Consider the following 19,069-nt stretch of genomic DNA (forward strand, 5'->3'; position numbering starts at 1 on the left):
ACATACCTGGGCAATGTTCCACATTGCAAGGTTGATGCCGGTGTTGTAGCTGTACTGGAACAGCTTGGCTCGGGGCGTGGCAAGTTCTGGAGCACTGGTCTTCAGTACTATTGCCGGAATGTAGTCGGGGCCCATAGCCTTTGCAGTATCTAGTGCCTTCAGTTGTTTCTTGATATAACGTGGAGTGAATTGAATTAGCTAAAGACTGGCATCTGTGATGCTTGGGGACTTCAGGTGGAGGCCAAGATGGATCATCCATTCGGTACTTCTGACTGAAGATTGTTGCAAATGCTTCTGCCTTATCTTTTGCACTGATGTGCTGGGCTCCCCCATCATTGAGGATGGGGATATTTGTGGAGCCACCTCCTTGTGTTAGTTGTTTAAGTGTCTACCACCATTTGCAACTGGATGTGGCAGGACTGCAGAGCCTACATCTGATCCGTTGGTTGTGGGATCGCTTAGCTCTATCACATGCTGCTTACGCTGTTTGGCGTGCAAGTAGTCCTGTGTTGTAGCTTTACCAGGTTGACACCTCCTTTTGAGGTATGCCTGGTACTGCTCCTGGCATGCCTTCCTGCACTCTTCATTGAACCAGAGTCGATTCCCTGGCTTGATAGTAATGGTAGAGTGGGGGATATGCCGTGCTATGAGGCTACAGATTGCGGTTGAGTCCAATTCTGCTGCTGCTGATAGCCCATTGCACCTCATGGAGGCGCCGTTTTGCATTGCTAGATCTGTTAGCACGGTGGTAATACCACACAACACGATGGAGGGCATCCTCAATGTAAAGGCGGGACTTCGTCTCCACAAGGACTGTGCGGTGGACACTTCTACCAATACTGTCATGGACAGATGCATCTGCCACCGACTCAGTCTAGCAGCTATGTCCTTTAGGACTCAGCCAGCTCGGTCAGTAGTGGTGCTACCGAGCACTCTTGGTAATGGACATTGAAGTCCCCCACCCAGAGTACCTTCTGCAGCCTTGTCACGCTCAGTACTTCCTCCAAGTGGTGTTCAACATTGAGGAGTACCGATTGATCAGCTGAGGAGGAGGGCGGTTGTGGTAATCAGCAGGAGGTTTCCTTGCCCATGTTTGATCTGATGCCATGAGACTTTATGGGGTCTGGAATTGATGTCTAGGACTCCCAAGACTACTCCCTCCCGACTGTATACCACTGCACCGCCATTTCTGCTGGGTCTGTCCTGCCAGTAGGATGGTGATGGCAGTATCTGGGATATTGTCTGTAAGGTATGCTTCGGTGAGTATGACTATGTCAGGCTGTTGCTTGACTCGTCTGTGGGACTGCTCTCCCAACTTTGGCACAAGCCCCCAGATATTAATAAGGAGGACTTTGCAGGGTCGACAGGGCTGGGTTTGCTGTTGTCGTTTCGATGCCTAGGTCGATGCTGGGTGGTCTGTCCAGTATCATTCCTTGATACAGATAGTGGATGTGACAGACATCATTGCTTCAAAGTGGAAACTGGATAAAAATTTTAAGCCAAGGAAGATAAAGTGCGATGGAGAGAGATTGATGCAGTGGGATTAGATTTAGTTGCCCTAGCAAAGAGCTTGCAAAGGTACAACAGATGGAATGGTGGTCTCCTGTACTGCAAGCTTCTGTTGTCTCCAATTGGCAGCTAGTTACCTTTCTTTGATTCTGCCACTTTTTTTTTAGTCAGATTAGGAAAGAGAAATAATTTGAGCTCAAGACATTTTCTAAACATTTGGAAAGGTTTTTTCGCCTTGTATTGAACGGCCAACGTTTATATTGGGTTTAGTAATGCTTCTATCCTATTCAACTCTCAGCTGAGCTTTTATGCTATATCTAATCTGTTGCTAAAACTGCATTCTTCCATGTCCATGCCTGCTTATGCCCTCACCTGTCATGAAAAACTAATTCATACCTTCGGCACTCTGGGTTCATTTCTTGGCACCTTCGCTTTTCACAAATTTTCCCACAGACAGTTCTGCACCCCTCCATCGGCACTCTGTGCCCCCTGCATAACAATTTTCTGTAAAGCACTTTGGTGCATCCAGAGGTTGTGAAAGCAATTTCTTTTTCTCTTTAAATGGCAGACTCCAAGATGCTTCTGTTCATTCTCAAATCTCTCCACACATATACTTCATCCTAGCTGAGCAACCTTCTCTAATCTTACACGTGCACTGTTCTTCTGACTCAGCATTGCTGCTTGCTTCCTTCTTCATGCTATACTCATTCAGTACTTAGTCCCTGCCCTCTGGGTTTTCTCTTGAAGTCACTTTGCCGTACTATCTTCCTGTCTACTTTCAAAAACCACCATACTATCAATTTTTTCCCAGCTTTTTCAAACATCCCTTTCTTGCTGAGTGTGTACCTTTCTATCTTGCAAAGTCAGCTGAGATGCTCTTTGAAGTGAGGACTATTATGCTAAATGAAGTGTTCAACCTATTTCTTTTCTTTCCTATCGCTGCATTCAGTAATGTGCATTCATCAGTTCTATCTCCATTGACTCCTGCTCAGAATTTGGCCTTCACACGTGTTTAATTTCATGTGTTTGGTTTCAGGATCAGTTAAGTGTCAATGATCATTCTCAATGATCTGACTGGAGTGACATCTATTTATTTTCTGTTGCATTATTTCAACATTTTTGAAAAGTCGAGGGTGCTTCAAACTCTGCACGAGGCCAATCCAGCTGACTCATTTAGAGGAATGATATCTGGGCTTCAAGGGTGTTGAGGCTCAGTATTCTCCAAGCATAGAGAAAGACCTTTAGTTCTGGTCTGATATAGATGCTTTCCTCCACTTCAGTCAGATGGCAAAAAAAATCTTAGGAAACATCTCTAAGAACACCCCTGAAAAGTTGCATTCACTGAACCATATTTGGTGTTAATGCAGTTGGAGACAAAACATCTAGAATCCACAACTTTTTCCCAGCATCATTTTCAAGCCTGATCAACTTAATCAGGCTTCTCTGTTGCTTTGGTGCTGTCTTGATGCTAACTCCAATTATATAACCTGTCTTTTACTGGCACTTGGGAAACTTCACCACCATGTGTGATGCAAGCTAATACCAATGAATCATCATCTTAGTCCTTCAGGATTGAGGATGTTTTGTGTCCACGCGGATTTGATGGGTTCTGAGATAGCTGATAAGTCCACTGCATGATCTGTAGACTCTGCTACATGAGGGGAAGGCGGTGCTTGAAGGGTCAGGTAGATGAAAAGTTTAGAGATTTGTGAGCTCCCTCCAATACCTCGACTTCGCCTCCGCATGTTCCCAATGAAGTTCCTCGAGGTGAATGATGGCTTCCTGAATGAGCTTTCTCCATGTAAGGCAATTACAAGCTAGGGACACTCATGAGTCGATGGGAATGTGTGATCTCTTCAGGGATGCTTTGAGGACGTCTCTAAAGTGTTTCTGCTGACCACCTGGATTTGAAATTTAGTGTTGCCTGGAGAGAGAGAGAGAAAGACCACACTTGGGTTCTGCACTGGTTAAAATCTCAGATGTTTGTCTGATGTATCCAAAAGAAAAAGTTTTCACACAGATGGAGAGACTGTCACATTATTGTCGCAGTGTATTTTCTTCTACACTTTAATGAGATCCAAGTCTAAGAATTCCAATCTCTCGGGTCTCATTGTTTCAGTGTTTACTCTTTGAAGTTTGTCTCCAATAGTGTTAATATTCCAAGATGGGCTTTGAATGTCTCGCTAATGGAGGCGATACCAGGTAGCGCATTCAAACTGCTCAAGCTATTGTTCTGGATGAGGGCTATTGAGACATGTGAATCCACCTCGATACCTTGGAATGTGAGATATTTCAATGCAAATTGCAGTGGCCATCTCAGCTGCTTTCTTTTTAAAGTTCAATTTAAGTATCCAACAGATGAATTAAAAATCATCATTCAGCCTAGCACGTTCATGACATTTTGGTCCTCTGTTTACCGTTGCATTTCTGCAGCTACTGATCTGCTCAACCACTCCCTCACCTCCACCTTCTATGCCCGAGTTCCCATTAAAGCCATTATACGCTCTCACCCTGGTCACTCCCCCTGGTATGGCCCTCATCTCTGCTCCCTTAAGTCCAAGGGACACAAAATTGAACAGATATGGGTTCGCCATTCACTGCCTCGACCACATATGAAGCATTATCTGGTTCTGTTCTCATTTGTCAAAACCGCTCCCTGCTCCCCTGGAATGCAAAGTTAATCTCCAGTTTTTTTTCTGTACTGAAAACAGTTGTCTTAAAACCCTTTCCCCTGTCTCCTTTACTCTCCCCATCCACAAGTACGAGGAGCTCAAGGATTTATTTTACACTGACATTGAGGCCATCCAATCAGCTACCTCCCTCCCTTCTCCTAGCCCAGGGTTCTCAACTTTCGTGCTTCTGAGGTTCCCATCCATTGTTATAAAAAATTCCATGGATCCTGTGTAACACAAGTATTTTTGCTATATAAAAATTAGCTACGCAATTAAACATATATTTATTGTTTTTGTTTTACGTAAAGTGAGGTATTAAATGAATACTTTGCATCGGTCTTTACCAAGGAAGAAGATGCAACCCAGGCATTGGTGAGAGAGGAGATAATCCAGACACTAGAAGGGTTTAAAATTGATGATGAGGATGTATTAGATAGGTTGTCTGTACTTGAACTGGATAAAGCACCCGGACCGGATGTGATGCATCCAAGGGTACTGAGGGAAGTGAGAGTGGAAAGAACAGAGACACTGGCCAAAGTTTTTCAGTCTTCCTTAGACTCGGGGGTGGTGCCAGAGGACTGGAGAATTGCAAACGTTACACCCTTGTTCAAAAAAGGATGTAAAGATAAGCCCAGCAACTACAGGCCAGTCAGTTTAACTTTGGTGGGGAAACATCTAGAAAAAATAATTTGGGACAAAATTAATAGTCACATGGACAAATGCAGGTTAATTAAGGAAAGCCAGCATGTATTTCTTAAGGGAACATCATGTTTAACTAACTTGCTGGAGTTTTTTGAGGAGGTAACAGAGAGGGTTGATGAGGGCAATGTAGTTGATATGGTGTACATGGACTATCAAAAGGCGTTTGATACAGTGCCACACAGCAAGCTTGTGAGCAAACTTGTCGCTCATGGAATAAAAGGGATGGTGGGAACATAGATACGAAATTGGCTGAGTGACAGGAAACAAAGAGTAATGATTAATGGATTTTTTTCGGGCTGGAGGAAGGTTTGTAGGGAGTTCCCGAGGGATCAGTGTTGGGACCCTTGCTTTTCCTGATATATATTAATGACCTAGACCTTGGTGTACAGAGCAGAATTTCAAAGTTTGCAGCTAATACAAAACTTGGAAGCATTGTGAACTATGAGGAGGATGGTGAAGAACTTCAAAACGACATAGACAAGTTGGTGGAATGGGCAGACAGGTGGCAGATGAAGTTCAATGCAGAGAAATGTGAAGTGATTCATTTTGGTAGGAAGAACATGGAGAGACAATATAAAATAAAGGGTACAATTCTAAAGGGTGTGCGGGAGCAGAGGGACCTAGATGTATATGTGCATAAGTCATTGAAGGTGGCAGGACAGGTTGAGAGAGCAGTGAATAAAGCATACAGTATCCTGGGCTTTATTAATAGGGGCATAGAGTACAAGGACAAGGAAGTTACGTTGAACTTGTATAAGACACTAGTTCAGCCTCAGCAGGAGTATTGCTCTTTCAGAGAGCTGCGCAGACACGATGGGCCGAATGATCACCTCCTGCACTGTAACAATTCTGTGATTCTGCAAAGTGAAACTTGATGCTGGTGCAGAGCAACAATTCTGCCAAGACATGGCGATATCCTCGATAAGCACACTTGCATGTCGTGTTCAATTTTCATGTGAGCTCAGTACTTTATTTTCATTGTCAATACCGAAAATCCAGCTTCGCATCATAGGTTGTACTACATTGGACCAACGCTTTCATTGCTGCAGGTGAATCATTCACTGGAGCATCCACAGCTGGAGCTCTCATTGTTTCTAATACTCAGATCCTTCACTGTCTCGGGCACCAAGGCTCCTTACCCTCTCTAGCAACCGGAGATCCTGTTGAAGCATTTATCCCTGTATGCGCCAATTATTCAAACAAAACAGTCGGTTTGCACCATCCAGGAGCACGAGGTGATGGGGAGGTACGCATCAAACATCATGCACTCATCATACAAAATTTCTTGGAAAAGAAAACTGCAGTAAACATAATTGCTGGCAATTTACTTTTAATGTTGAGCTTTGTAAATGAATTGCTGGCTCATGAGTGAGGGGTCATTTAACCGGTATGGTGCTAACAGTAATGGGTGCAGTCTTTGAGGGCTGAGTCAGTCTGGGGAAATGATGATGGTGCTGGGAGATGCAGCAGTGCAGCTGAGGCCTTCTTGAAACTTCTTGCAGCCCCCCCGCCCCCCTGGTTGAGAGTGCCTGCCCTGGAACCCTGGAATACTGGGCCAAACTTCCTGTAAAGTTCTTAGCCCTAGCCGTGAACTTGATCTTTCTCTGGTCTCTCTCCTGTCTCCCCTCACCCCTCTCCGAGCTCATCTTGTCCATGAGACCCACCTCATGCTCTCTTGACCCTATTCCCATTAAACTGCTGACCACCCAGCTTCTCTTCCTGGCTGCCTTGTTAGCTGCTATTGTTAATGGTTCTCTCCACTCAGGTACTGTCTAAAGTTCCTTCTAACTTCTGTTTGTTGTGTGCAGCCAACTTGTTGCACTGCAGAGTGCCGTTAAGATTGACGCGTGACTGTGCATGTGTGCACCTTTAAGGGAATGTTGCTTGTGCATGACCTGTTTGTTCCCTGCAAGGCACATTGCCGATTGTTGTGTGGTTGCCCACCTGCTCACCTTAGAGGGAATATTGGTGCTGTTCCCCTCTCCTTCAAGCCTGCTGTTATCACCCCTTCCTCAAAAACCTCACCCTTGACCCCTCCATCCTCGAAAACTACCACCCCATCTCCAACATCCCTTTCCTCCCCAAAGTCCTCGAATGTGTTTATTTATTTAGAGATACAGCACTGAAACAGGCCCTTCAGCCCACCGAGTCTGTGCCAACTAACAACCACCCATTTATACTAACCCTATAGTAATCCCATATTCCCTACCAACCTACACTAGGGGCAATTTACAATGGCCAATTTACCTATCACCTGCAAGTCTTTGGCTGTGGGAGGAAACCGGAGCACCCGGCGAAAACCCACACGGTCACAGGGAGAACTTGCAAACTCCACACAGGCAGTACCCAGAATTGAACCCGGGTCCCTAGAGCTGTGAGGCTGCGGTGCTAACCACTGTGCCGCCCTGTGTTGTCATCTCCCAAATCTGTGCCCATCTTTCCTGGAACTCCCTGGGCTGGATTTTCATGTCGAGGGAGGAAAACGGAAGTCTGGACCGTTTGTGCATCCCAATCCTGCCCCAGAGGTGAGGGGAGAAACAGAAATGAGTCCTGAGTTTCACGGGCAATCCCTTAATTCATATGGAGACAGGTTTGGTGGCCAGTTAGCAGTCGCGGGGTTGGGAATGGAGGCAGGCCAGGAGGGTGACAACCCCTTACACTGCCCGATTGCTTAGTGGTAATTCTGCCCTGCACAGCATCAAGGATACTTGTTTATCAATGGCCAGGTCCCCCCTGCCCTGTTAATCCTATTATGGGGTTGAGCTAATTCCCTGGGCGGCCATGACTGGCTCTCCTTCCCATGCTCTGCCCCAGACAGCATGTGCAGCCACGAAAATCTCAATGGCCCCCCATTAATGAGCTCTTAAGTTCCTGAACCACCTTAATTGGCCTTAATCAGGGATCAGGCAGGATTTCAATGCCACCCTCCCTGCACCCTGGTGAACCTGGCTGGTGTCACGAAACCAGCACACTGGCTGTCGCTGGTATTTTCCGGTCCGTTCCCGGCCCTGTCTGGACCCGAAAATTCAGTCCCACGTTTGAAACCCTCCAGTCAGTTTTCTGTCACAGCTGCAGTACCGAAATGGTTATCAAAGTCGCAAATGGCATCCTACTTGATTGTGACAAAGGGTAAGTTATCTGTCCTCGTCCTTAAACTGTCCGCAGCCTTTGTCAGTGTTGAACCAATCATCCTCCTCCAAAGCCTCTCCACCGTCATCCGGCAACGTGGGGCTGGTTCCATTCTTATCTAATTGTAGCCACCAGCAATGCCGCCTTTTCCAGCTTCCACACTGTTAACTCTAGTGTCCCCTGAGGATCTATCCTTGCCCCCCACTTCTATTTCTCATATAGGTGCTGTCCCCTGAGCAACACAATCCAAAAACACATCATCAGGTTAGACACGTCCACTGATGGCACCCAGCTCTGCATCACCACCATGTCTTGTGAGCCCTCCACTGCCTCTAATTTGTCTGATTGTTTGTTCAATATCCAGTACTGGTTGAGCAGAAATTTCCTCCAAATAAACATTGGGAAGACCTAAACCATTAGCTGAGATTTTGCCAGCCCATTGGAGACAGGCTGACAGATTTTAGGAATGGAAAGTTGTGGCAGAAGACGTCAGGAGGGAAGCCCAACTTGTTTACACTGCCAGGGGATATTCCAGAGGCAGCCGGATTGGCAGAAGGATGCCTCGCTTGAAGGCGGCGGGAAAGTAATTAAGCCTGTTAAACAGGCAATTAATTGTGATTTTACCAGTGTTTTTGCATTTGGTGAATGAGAACAACAGAGTTTCAGAGCCTCACCGGCTACAGGAAGATGGAAGCTCAGCAGCAGGTCAGTCTTGACTGCAGTCGGCAGCCATTTTGAGAGATAGCATGGCTTGGCTTGGTAGGAAGGGTGATAACGGCGGTGGCAGTCTGGATGCAAGCCAAACCTGGATACCACAGCAGAGGCATTCTGGTTGAGTGTTCTCTCAAACTTGGCACTTGTGTGTACTGAGTCAAGGGGGTGGAAGGCCCTGAAAAGCGATTGCATCAATTTGCTATGGGCCTCATTCAATCAGGCCTTGAGACCTCCAGTGAGAGAGGGAGAGAGCTGCATCTACCGGGAGCAGGGCAGCAGCCCCAAGAGGGGCACCAGGATTATGAGACTGGAAGGGGGGAGCGCAGAAGGGCACGGAACCAGCCTTTTGTGAGCAGAAGATGGTATCCAACAGTGAGGGTCTACTCAGAGGGGCTGCTTCTTGCAAAAGTCAGAGCAGCAGTTTCACCAAAGATTGCGTCTCTCCAGGGAGGTGGTCGCCGAGCTGTGTGCCATGATGGAGGAGGAGCTGAGCCCAATGTGAAGTGGTGGGTACCCATTGCCTAGCATGCTGAAGGTCACCATGTCTATGACTTTCTATGCCGCAGGATTGTTTCAGGGATCTTTTGATGGGATCTATCTGTGGGATCTCCATGTCTGTGGCTTATCGTTGCATGAAGGTGATCACCAATGCCACCTCCAAGAGGACCAGCCAATACATGCAGTTCCACACGATTCCAGTCAGGCTGTGAAGGCTACAGGATTCGGGGCCATCACTGGATTCCCCTGAGCACAGGATGTCACTGGCTGCGCGCATGTGTCCATCAAGACTGAGACAAGGCAGCAGCGTTCATCAACATGAAACAGAAAGTAGGAGTAGGCCATTCAGCCCATCGAGCCTGCTCCACCATTCATTATGATCATGGCTGATCATCCAACTCAGTAACCTGATCCTGCTTTTTCCCCCATATCCTTTGATCCCTTTTGCCCCAAGAGCTATATCAAACTCCTTCTTGAAAAAATACAATACTTTGGCCTCAACTACTTTCTGTGGTAGCGAATTCCACAGACTCACCACTCTCTGGGTGAAGTAATTTCTCCTCATCTCAGTGCTGAAAGGTTTACCCCGTATCCTTAGACGAGGACTCCTGGTTCTGGACTCCCCCACCATTGGGAACATTCTTCCTGCATCTATCCTGTCAAGTCCTGTTAGAATTTTATAGGTCACTGAGATTTCCTCCCCGCCACCCCCCCCCCCCCCCCACCACCACTCTTCTAACCAGCTCAATTTCTCCTCGTGCATCAGTCCCGCCATCCCAGGAATCAGTCTGGTAAACCTTCGCAGCACTCCCTCTAGCAAGAACATCCTTCCTCAGATAAGGAGACCAAAACTGCGCACAATATTCCAGATGTGGCCTCACTAAGGCCCAGTATAATTGCAGCAAGACATCCCTGCTCCTGTACTCGAATCCTCTCGCTATGAAGGCCAACATACCATTTTCCTTTTTTACGCCTGTTGCACCTGCATGCTTACCTTCAGCGACTGGTGTACAAGAACACCCAGGTCTCATTGCATATTCCCCTCTCTTCAGTTTATAGCCGTTCAGATAATAATCTGCCTTCCTGTTTTTGCTGCCAAAGTGGATAACCTCACATTCATCCACATTATACTGCATCTGCCATGCATTAGCCCTCTCACTCAACTTGTCCAAATCAGCCTGAAGCCTCTCTGCACCCTCCTCGCAACTCACCCTCCCATCCAGTTTTGTGTCGTCTGCAAATTTGGAGATATTACATTTAGATCCGTCTTCTAAATCATTAATATACATTGTGAATAGCTGGGGTCCTAGCACCGATCTCTGCGGTACCCCACTAGTCACTGCTTGCCATTCGGAAAAAGATCCATTTATCCCTACTCTTTGTTTCCTGTCTGCCAACCAATTTTCTATCCATCGCGATACACTACCCCCAATCCCATGCACTTTAATTTTACACGCTAATCTCTTCTGTGGGGCTTTGTTGAAAGCCTTCTGAATGTCCAAATAAACCACATCCACTAGCTGTCCCTCATCAACTCTACTAGTTACATCCTCGAAGAATTCTAGTAGCTTTGTCAAGCATGATTTCCCTTTCATAAATCCATGCTGACTCTGCCCAATTCTACCACTGCTCTCGAAGTGCTCTGCGATAAAATCTTTGATACTGGACTCTAGAATTTTCCCCACTACCGGCGTAAGGCTGACTGGTCTATAATTCCCTGCTATAGAATCTTGGAAGATGACCAGCAATGCATCCACTATTTCTAGGGCCACTTCCTTAAGTACTCTGGGATGCATACCATCAGGCCCTGGGGATTTATCAGCCTTCAATCCCATCAATTTCTCCAATACCATTTCTCTACTAATACTGATTTCTTTCAGTTCCTCCCAATCACTAAACCCTGTGTTCCCCAACATTTCTGGTATGATATTTGTGTCCTCCTTTGTGAAGACAGAAACGAAGTATGCATTTAGTTGGTCAGCCATTTCTTTGTTCCCCATAATAAATTCCCCAGTTTCTGACTGTAAGGGACCTACATTCGTCTTCACCAATCTTTTTCTCTTCACATACCTATAGAAACTTTTACAGTCAGTTTTTATGTTCCCCGCAAGCTTACTCTCATACACTATTTTCCTCTTCTTAATCAATCCCTTTGTCCTCCTTTGCTGAATTCTAAACTGCTCCCAATCCTCAGATCTGTTGTTTTTTCTGGCAAATTTATATGCCTCTTCCTTGGATCCAATGCTATCTCTAATAATTTCCTTTGTAAGCCATGGTTTGACTACCTTTCCTGTTTTACTTTTGCGCCAGACAGGAATAAACAATTGTTGCAGTTCATCCATGCGCTCCTTGGATGTTTGCCATTGCCTATCCACCGTCATCCCTTTAAGTAATATTTCCCTATCCATCATAGCCAACTTGCGCCTCATACCTTCGTAGTTTCCTTGGTTAAGATTCAGGACCCTAGTCTCAGAATCAACTACGTCACTCGCCATCTTGAAGAACTTTATCAAATTATGGTTGCTCAAAGAAACATAGAAAATAGGAGCAGGAGTAGGCCATTTGGCCCTTCGATGATCATGGCTGATCATCCAACTTAGAACTTAGAGAGATACAGCACTGAAACAGGCCCTTTGGGCCACCGAGTCTGTGCCGACCATCAACCACCCATTTATACTAATCCTACATTAATCCCTACCAGATCCCCACCTTCTCTCAATTCTTCTACCACCTACCTACACTATGGGCAATTTACAATGGCCAATTTACCTATCAACCTGCAAGTCTTTGGCTGTGGGAGGAAACCGGAGCACCCGGCGGAAACCCACGCGGTCACAGGGAGAACTTGCAAACTCCACACAGGCAGTACCCAGAACTGAACCCGGGTCGCTGGAGCTGTGAGGCTGCGGTGCTAACCACTGCGCCTCCGTGCCACCCATAAACTCAGTAGCCTGTTCCTGCTTTTGCCCCATACCCTTTGATCCCTTTAGACCCAAGAGCTATATCTAACTCCTTTTTGAAAACATTCAATGTTTTAGCCTCAACTGCTTTCCCCAAGGGGTCTCGCACATCTCGATTGTCAATTATTCCCCTCTCATTACACAATACCCAGTCTAGGATGGCCTGTTTTCTAGTTGGTTCCTCAACGTATTGGTCCAGGAAACCATCCTATATACACCCCATAAATTCCTTCTCTAGGGTATTGTGACTAATTTGATTTGTCCGATCTATATGCAGATTAAAGTCACACATTATTACAGATGTTCCTTTATCGCATGCGTCTCTAATTTCCTGTTTAATGCCATTCCCAACATCACTACAGTTTGGGGGTCTATATACAACCCCCACTAATGTTTTTTGCCCCTTAATGTATCTCAGCTCTACCCATATAGATTTCACATCGTCAGAGCTAATATCCTTCCTCACAATTGCGTTAATTTCCTCTTTAATGCAACTCCACCGCCTTTTACTTTGTGTCTGTCCTTCCTAAATACTGAATACCCCTGGATGTTCATTTCCCATCCCTGGTTACCCTGCAGACTTGTCTCCGTAATCCCGACTATATCATACCCGTTTACATCTATTTGCACGATTAATTCATCGCCTTTATTGCGAATGCTCCGCGCGGTAAGGCACAAAGCCTTAAGGCTTGTCTTTTTAACATTGCCTGTCCCCTTCCCACTATTTTTCACTGTGGCCATGTTTGCTTCTGGCCCTTGATTTCTCTGCCTATCACTTTTCTTATTCCCCTTACTGTCTTTTGTTCTTGTCTTTGATCCCCCCCTCCTATGACTCCTGGCAAAGGTTCCCATCCCCCTGCCATTTTAGTTTAAACCCTCCCCAACCACTCTAGCAAATACTCTCCCTCGGACATCAGTCCCGGTCCTTCCCAGGTGTAATCCGTCCAGTTTGTACTGGTCCCACCTCCCCCAGAACCAGTCCTAGTGTCCCAGGAATCTAAAACCCTCCCCCTCACACCATCTCTTCAGCCACATATTCACCCGATATATCCTGCTATTTCTACTCTGACTAGCACGTGGCACTGATAGTAATCCTGAGATCACTACCTTTTGAGGTCCTACTTTTCAACTTATTTCCTAACTCCCTATATTCTGCTTCTATGTCATTTGTACCAATGTGTACCATGACCACTGGCTGTTCACGCTCCCCCTTCAGAATGTTCTGTAACCGCTGTGAGACATCCTTGACCCTTGCACCAGGGAGGCAACATACCATCCCGGAGTCTCGTTTGCGGCCACAGTAACGCCTATCTATTCCCCTTACAATTGAATCCCCTATAACTATTGCATTCCCACACTTTTTACTCCTCCCCTATGCAGCAGAGCCAACCATGGTGCAACAAATTGGTCTGTTGCTGCTTTCCCCTGAGAGGCCATTCCCCCCAACAGTATCCAAAGCAGTATATTTGTTTTGCAGGGGAATAGCCACAGGAGATTCCTGCACTGCCTGCCTAATCCTCTTGCTGTGCCTGGTGGTCACCCATTCCCTTCCTGCCTGTGGAGTCTGAGCCTGCGGTGTGACCACCTCTCTATACGTGCTATCCACGATACTCTCCGCCTCACAGATGCTCCACAATGTCCCCAGTTGCCGCTCCAGCTCTGAAACCTGGGCTTCCAGGGCCTGTAGCTGGAGACCCTTTCTGCACACATGCTGGTCCCGGGCACTGGAATTGTTCCCGGCTTCCCACATAGAGCACGAGGAGCACACCATGGCTTTGAGCTCTCCTGCCATGACTTAACCCTTTAAATTAAACCTTTTGGAAGATGCTTAATATCAAATGATATCAATTACTCTAGGGTCCTTCTTCCCTGGTCCTCGTTACTACAGAACTCCCTGAAAAAACACCACTTACTATATATGAAAATAAACTGTAGACCTTTCTTACCTTAGTTACTAAGCCAGCTATTTAGAGCAGTTACTCACCAACCAATCACCTTCCAGCTTTCCTGTGATATCACTGTTGACTTTTTAAAAAACAACTTTGTGTGCCTGGACTGCTTTCACACAGGTTCGACTGCTCTCTGCTCCCTGTGCTGGTCCCACTCAGTATCGCTCCTTCCCGCTGTTCTTTTAAACTGTGCTGGTCCCACTCAGTAACCCTCCTTCCCGTTGCCACTGCACTTTTAAACTGTGCTGGTTTCACTCAGTATCACTCCTTCCCGCTACTGCTCACTCCATGTACAACTGGTCTGCAACCATAGCAAACGGATCCTTCAGGTCTGTGCAAGGGTCCTGGGAAACTGTCATGACGCCTGTATACTAAGGTAGTCCCAGGTGCCAAACGTTTTCAGGCTCCCCGCATGCCTTCACGGATGGATAGTGGTTGACAAGTGCTACCCACTGAAGAGATGGCTACTCACAACTGTGGAACCCAAGCGCAGAAGCAGAGGAGAGATATGCATACGTCACGGAACAACTCAAGTGACCATCAAGCAGGCCACGTCTTCTGAAGATCTGGTTCGGATGCCTTGATAGATCTGGCGGAGCCCTTCAGAATGCCCCAGCAAGGGTCTTGCGTAACGTGCTGGTATGCTATGCACAACCTGGCGCTACAGAGGGGAGAACCTTGGAATAATGAGGACGTCCTGGAGCGCGAAGCCTTCTCGGACGATGAGGATATGGAGGGGAACAGTGACCAGGAGCAATAAATTGAAGGTTTTGGGTAAGAAATGCAGAGGGGATGTGAGGAAGAAATTTTTTGCACAGCGAGTAGTAATGAGCTGGAACTTGCTGCCTGCAAAATGGAGACGGTGAATGATTTCACAAGGAAATTGTGTGGGCACTTGAGGGAAATAAACCTGAAGGGCTACGGGGATAGAGCGGAGGAATGGGACTTATTGAATTGCTCGACAGAAAGCCGGCATGGACTTGATAGGCTGAATGGCCTCCTTCTGTGCTATAATGACTCTCACGAGGGCCCCGAGGGACAGCCAGCAGGACGCAATGAGAAACTTGCAGGTGAGACTTGCTACCCACTAATGCAGACGTTTTTTTTATGAGTCTTCCTTAAGCACCTAATCAATCAAATAAATCTTCCAACTTCTATAGCCCTGTTGCTGTTTCCTTGAATGCCCTTGCCATATACTTGGACCCGTCATCAAATGAGACCCTGGCATGAGAAATGCATTGACCTCATCCGCTGTGCTTCTTCCCATCATATCCTTTGAGAGCCATCCATCTGTTAATTACCTAGTATTGTTTAAATAACTGAAGGAATCTTTCTGTGTTGCGGCATACCATAATTACAGACAAATAAACAACAAGGTACAAATATAATCTCTAACCCCATGAAACCCAAATGCAGCTAGGTGGACTTCTTTACATGCTTGTGGGTACTCCTATGTGGTGCTCCCCCTGCACTGTCAGCTGAGGTGAAGGCAGGCTGCTGACCTTTCTGCTCTGTGGCTTTCGATGGCCGTGGCTGTTGTCCTCTGGTTGCCTGAGGCCTTAAGGGCCCAGGCATATTGGTGACCTCCTGCACAGGTGCAAGAGCCGCCTCTGTTATCATGGCTTCCTGAAACTTTGGTGTCACCAACAGAGGGATAGAGGGCCCGTCATCCTGAAAGGAGCCCCCAGTTGCTTCAGGCAGCCGCTCCTCTACCCTTTCAGGGCACATTTGTCCCTCCCTGCTCACCTGAGGACCTGGTGATGACTCCAGGTGTCTCGTTCCCCGCTCGCCCAGCCATTGCTCCACAGAATTCCCCTGGATGCCCTCAACCAGCATCCCCTCAATGAAGAATACCATGTGTGCACACGCCAGAGACATGGCTGTACTCATGGCCAGGATGGACACCTGTACCACGCGCGCATGGGTACGCAGAACCTCTGGAAGCTTCTCCAAATGTTTACGCACCTCATGCTGCAGCTCCAGCATTTGCCACCTTGTTGGTGATTCCAGAGGCATGTCACCAGCTTGAAACTCAGCATCACCGCGCCTTCGCATAGTCCTCCGAATGTTAGTGGCCTCACCTGTCACTGCCTCCATCAGTTGCTTGGGTTCATCGGTGTTGTGTGCACCAGATCGTGACCCTGTTATTACTCACATGCAGCTACCCACTGATGCGACTGTATCTGCGCTGGTGGACTGTGCGGGGAGTGATATAACAGTGCGCTCTCTGAGATCTCCTCCTCCTTCTCAAAGGTGGAGGGATATTGCGCAGGCTTGGCAGTTGGCTGTTCTTGTGTATTATCTACAAGAGAGGGAAGGATGAGAGGGCAGTGCGCTTTCCAACAAGTCCTTCTGAGTACTCATCATCTGGAGCTCCACGTGACCAGCAATGCACACCTGAGCACTGCTTTGTGCTCACCAGTGGGTCTCTTGAATACATCCATTCGGCCACTCACTCTCTTGGGCTCCACACCCATCTCACCATCAGCGATTGCCTGCCCTGCCTCCATGCCTCCCAGCTCCAATGCCTCTTCCATAGGCGTGAGGATCACCATGTATGTTATGCCATCTCCTGCGCTGTAAGCTCTTTTCCCACAGTCACATAAGATTCCATTGTTACTCGCCTGTCAAAGACATGCACTACCCTTATGTTGGTGGCATCCCTAACTGTCCATCATGCGGGAAATCAGTACTGGCTGTGCAAGAGTCACCTCTGCCTGACTGGTGTCTTGCAAGGAGAGACTAACATGCATCTGGCAGCCAATGCTGATGCCTGGGCATCTCCATTAACTCCCTGGACAACCCCTTCTCCAATCTCATATTTATCTTAATATTATGTGCTGCACTTACCTTGCCAGAACGCAGAAGGTCATTGATCCTGTTCTGGCACTGCAGCCAGGTATATGGGACCATCTCCTCTGCTATCTCCATCCATTGGTTTGGCGAGCTAGTCTTCTCCTGCCATCCCAAGCGAACAGGACATCCCTCTAAGACCTGACAGCCTTGAGAAGCACCTCCAGGGAGGCATCAGTGAACTTAGGCCCGAGGCTTCCTCTACCTTCTGCTATGTTGCTGATGTCGCTTTCTCTGCCATTGCCAGGGCTACCTCACTGTTCCCTCCGAGACTTCGGCGCTCGCTACTGACCTTGGAAAAACAGCCCACAAAGATCTAGAGATCCCTGGTGTAGAATTCTCCTTTCCTGTTGTTGGATTGAATCTGGCACCAAGTCAAGGGACTCTTCAGGAGTCCAGCAACAGTGATGTCATCAAACAGGTTCAGCAGCCAATCACACTTCTCATAGACAGCAAACCAAATGCACTGATTATCCTTCACTTTTATTTTGCTGCCTCTAAAATTTATAAAATGATTGGGACATACACAGAAGTTGAAATATCAGACTTTTGAAGAAGTATTGCGTTCAAAAAAACTTGGAATTTTTATTAGAATGGAAAAATTTGACATTTCACAAATATAAATTGGGCGGCGCAGTGGTTAGCACCGCAGCCTCACAGCTCCAGCGACCCGGGTTCAGTTCTGGGTACTGCCTGTGTGGAATTTGCAAGTTCTCCCTGTGACCACGTGGGTTTTCGCCGGGTGCTCCGGTTTCCTCCCACAGCCAAAGACTTGCAGGTTGATAGGTAAATTGGCCATTGTAAATTGCCCCTAGTATAGGTAGGTGGTAGGGGAATTGTGGGGATGTGGTAGGAATGTGGGATTAATGTAGGATTAGTATAAATGGGTGGATGGTCGGCACAGACTCGGTGGGCCGAAGGGCCTGTTTCAGTGCTATATCTCTAAATAAATAAATAAAATTAGTTTTCCAGGGCCACAGAGATTCTTCAGCTGTACTTATGACTTGGTACAAGTTCAATGATTTTTAATTGATTGCAGTTGGCGGGGACAGCGCACCCAATGGAGAAGTGTAAGTCCACTCACAGCAACTTTTGGATTACCAAATTTATCTGTGTGTGTGCGGGCTCCAGAAATTTCTGGCAGTTTGAGGAGTAGTGGTAAATGCTGACAATAATGATAGCAAAACTACCGAAGATTCTAGGCCAATAAATACAATCTCCACTGTTAGTTAGGTGTTCACTATCTAGCGTGTAAATCTTGCAATAGCATGTCTTGGATATATAATAATAGCATCCTTCATAATCTGTCTTCCACAACTTTCTCACATGTATTTCTTGCATCTTGCCAATGTTGGGCCGAGTTACTGCTGGGTAAGGTGAGGCACGAAATGAATTGTTAACTGGCTTTATTTTGCACTGAGGTGAAGATACAGTTATAATTGGATTCACTTATTTCTGTCAATGCCTGTCTTTGTTGGATAATATAAAAATGGAGTGCTGGTCCTTTATATCTAGACAACTAGAATACAAAAGGGCAAAAGGTGTGCTACACCTATACAAAGTCCTAGTTCAATCACATCCTGGTTAGATCACACCTAGAATATTGAGAGTAATTATGAGCATCGCACCTTAGGAAGGTTATATTGTTCATGGAAGTGAAATTAGACTTACCAAGATGATACCTGGACTCCAGCGGTCAACTTGCAAGGAGAGATTGCACAAACTCGGACAAACAAAACCAAAAATGCTGGAAATACTCAGCAGATCAGGCAGCATCTGTGGAGAAAACAAGAGTTAAGGCCAGAATTTTATGTCACCCCCAATGAGTCAGGTGGTGGCGGTGGGTGGTGGTATAAAATGGAGTGGAAGGCTCCGGGAGGCTTTCCCGACCTGCTCCAGCCTACGCCCCCCACCCCCCCCCCCCCCCCTTTACGTAGGACGGGAAGGGGGGGGCAAAAAATAAATAACAGAATATCTCTGATGAAAGGTCACAGACCTGAAACGTTAACTTTGCTTCTCTCTCCACAGATGCTGCCTGACCTGCTGCATATTTCCAGCACTTTTCTGTTTTTATCCTGGTCGC

The 19,069-nt window shown here is 46.8% G+C and overlaps 1 protein-coding gene across 3 annotated transcripts in view; it reads left to right on the forward strand.

Moving 5' to 3' along the window:
• The window catches only part of nectin3b (nectin cell adhesion molecule 3b), a 272,830-nt gene that overhangs the window by 230,709 nt on the left and 23,052 nt on the right, over window positions 1–19,069 (forward strand). The gene's annotated exons all lie outside the window — the stretch shown is intronic.

This window comes from Heterodontus francisci, chromosome 6 (assembly GCF_036365525.1).
Source record: "Heterodontus francisci isolate sHetFra1 chromosome 6, sHetFra1.hap1, whole genome shotgun sequence".
NCBI lineage: Eukaryota > Metazoa > Chordata > Chondrichthyes > Heterodontiformes > Heterodontidae > Heterodontus > Heterodontus francisci.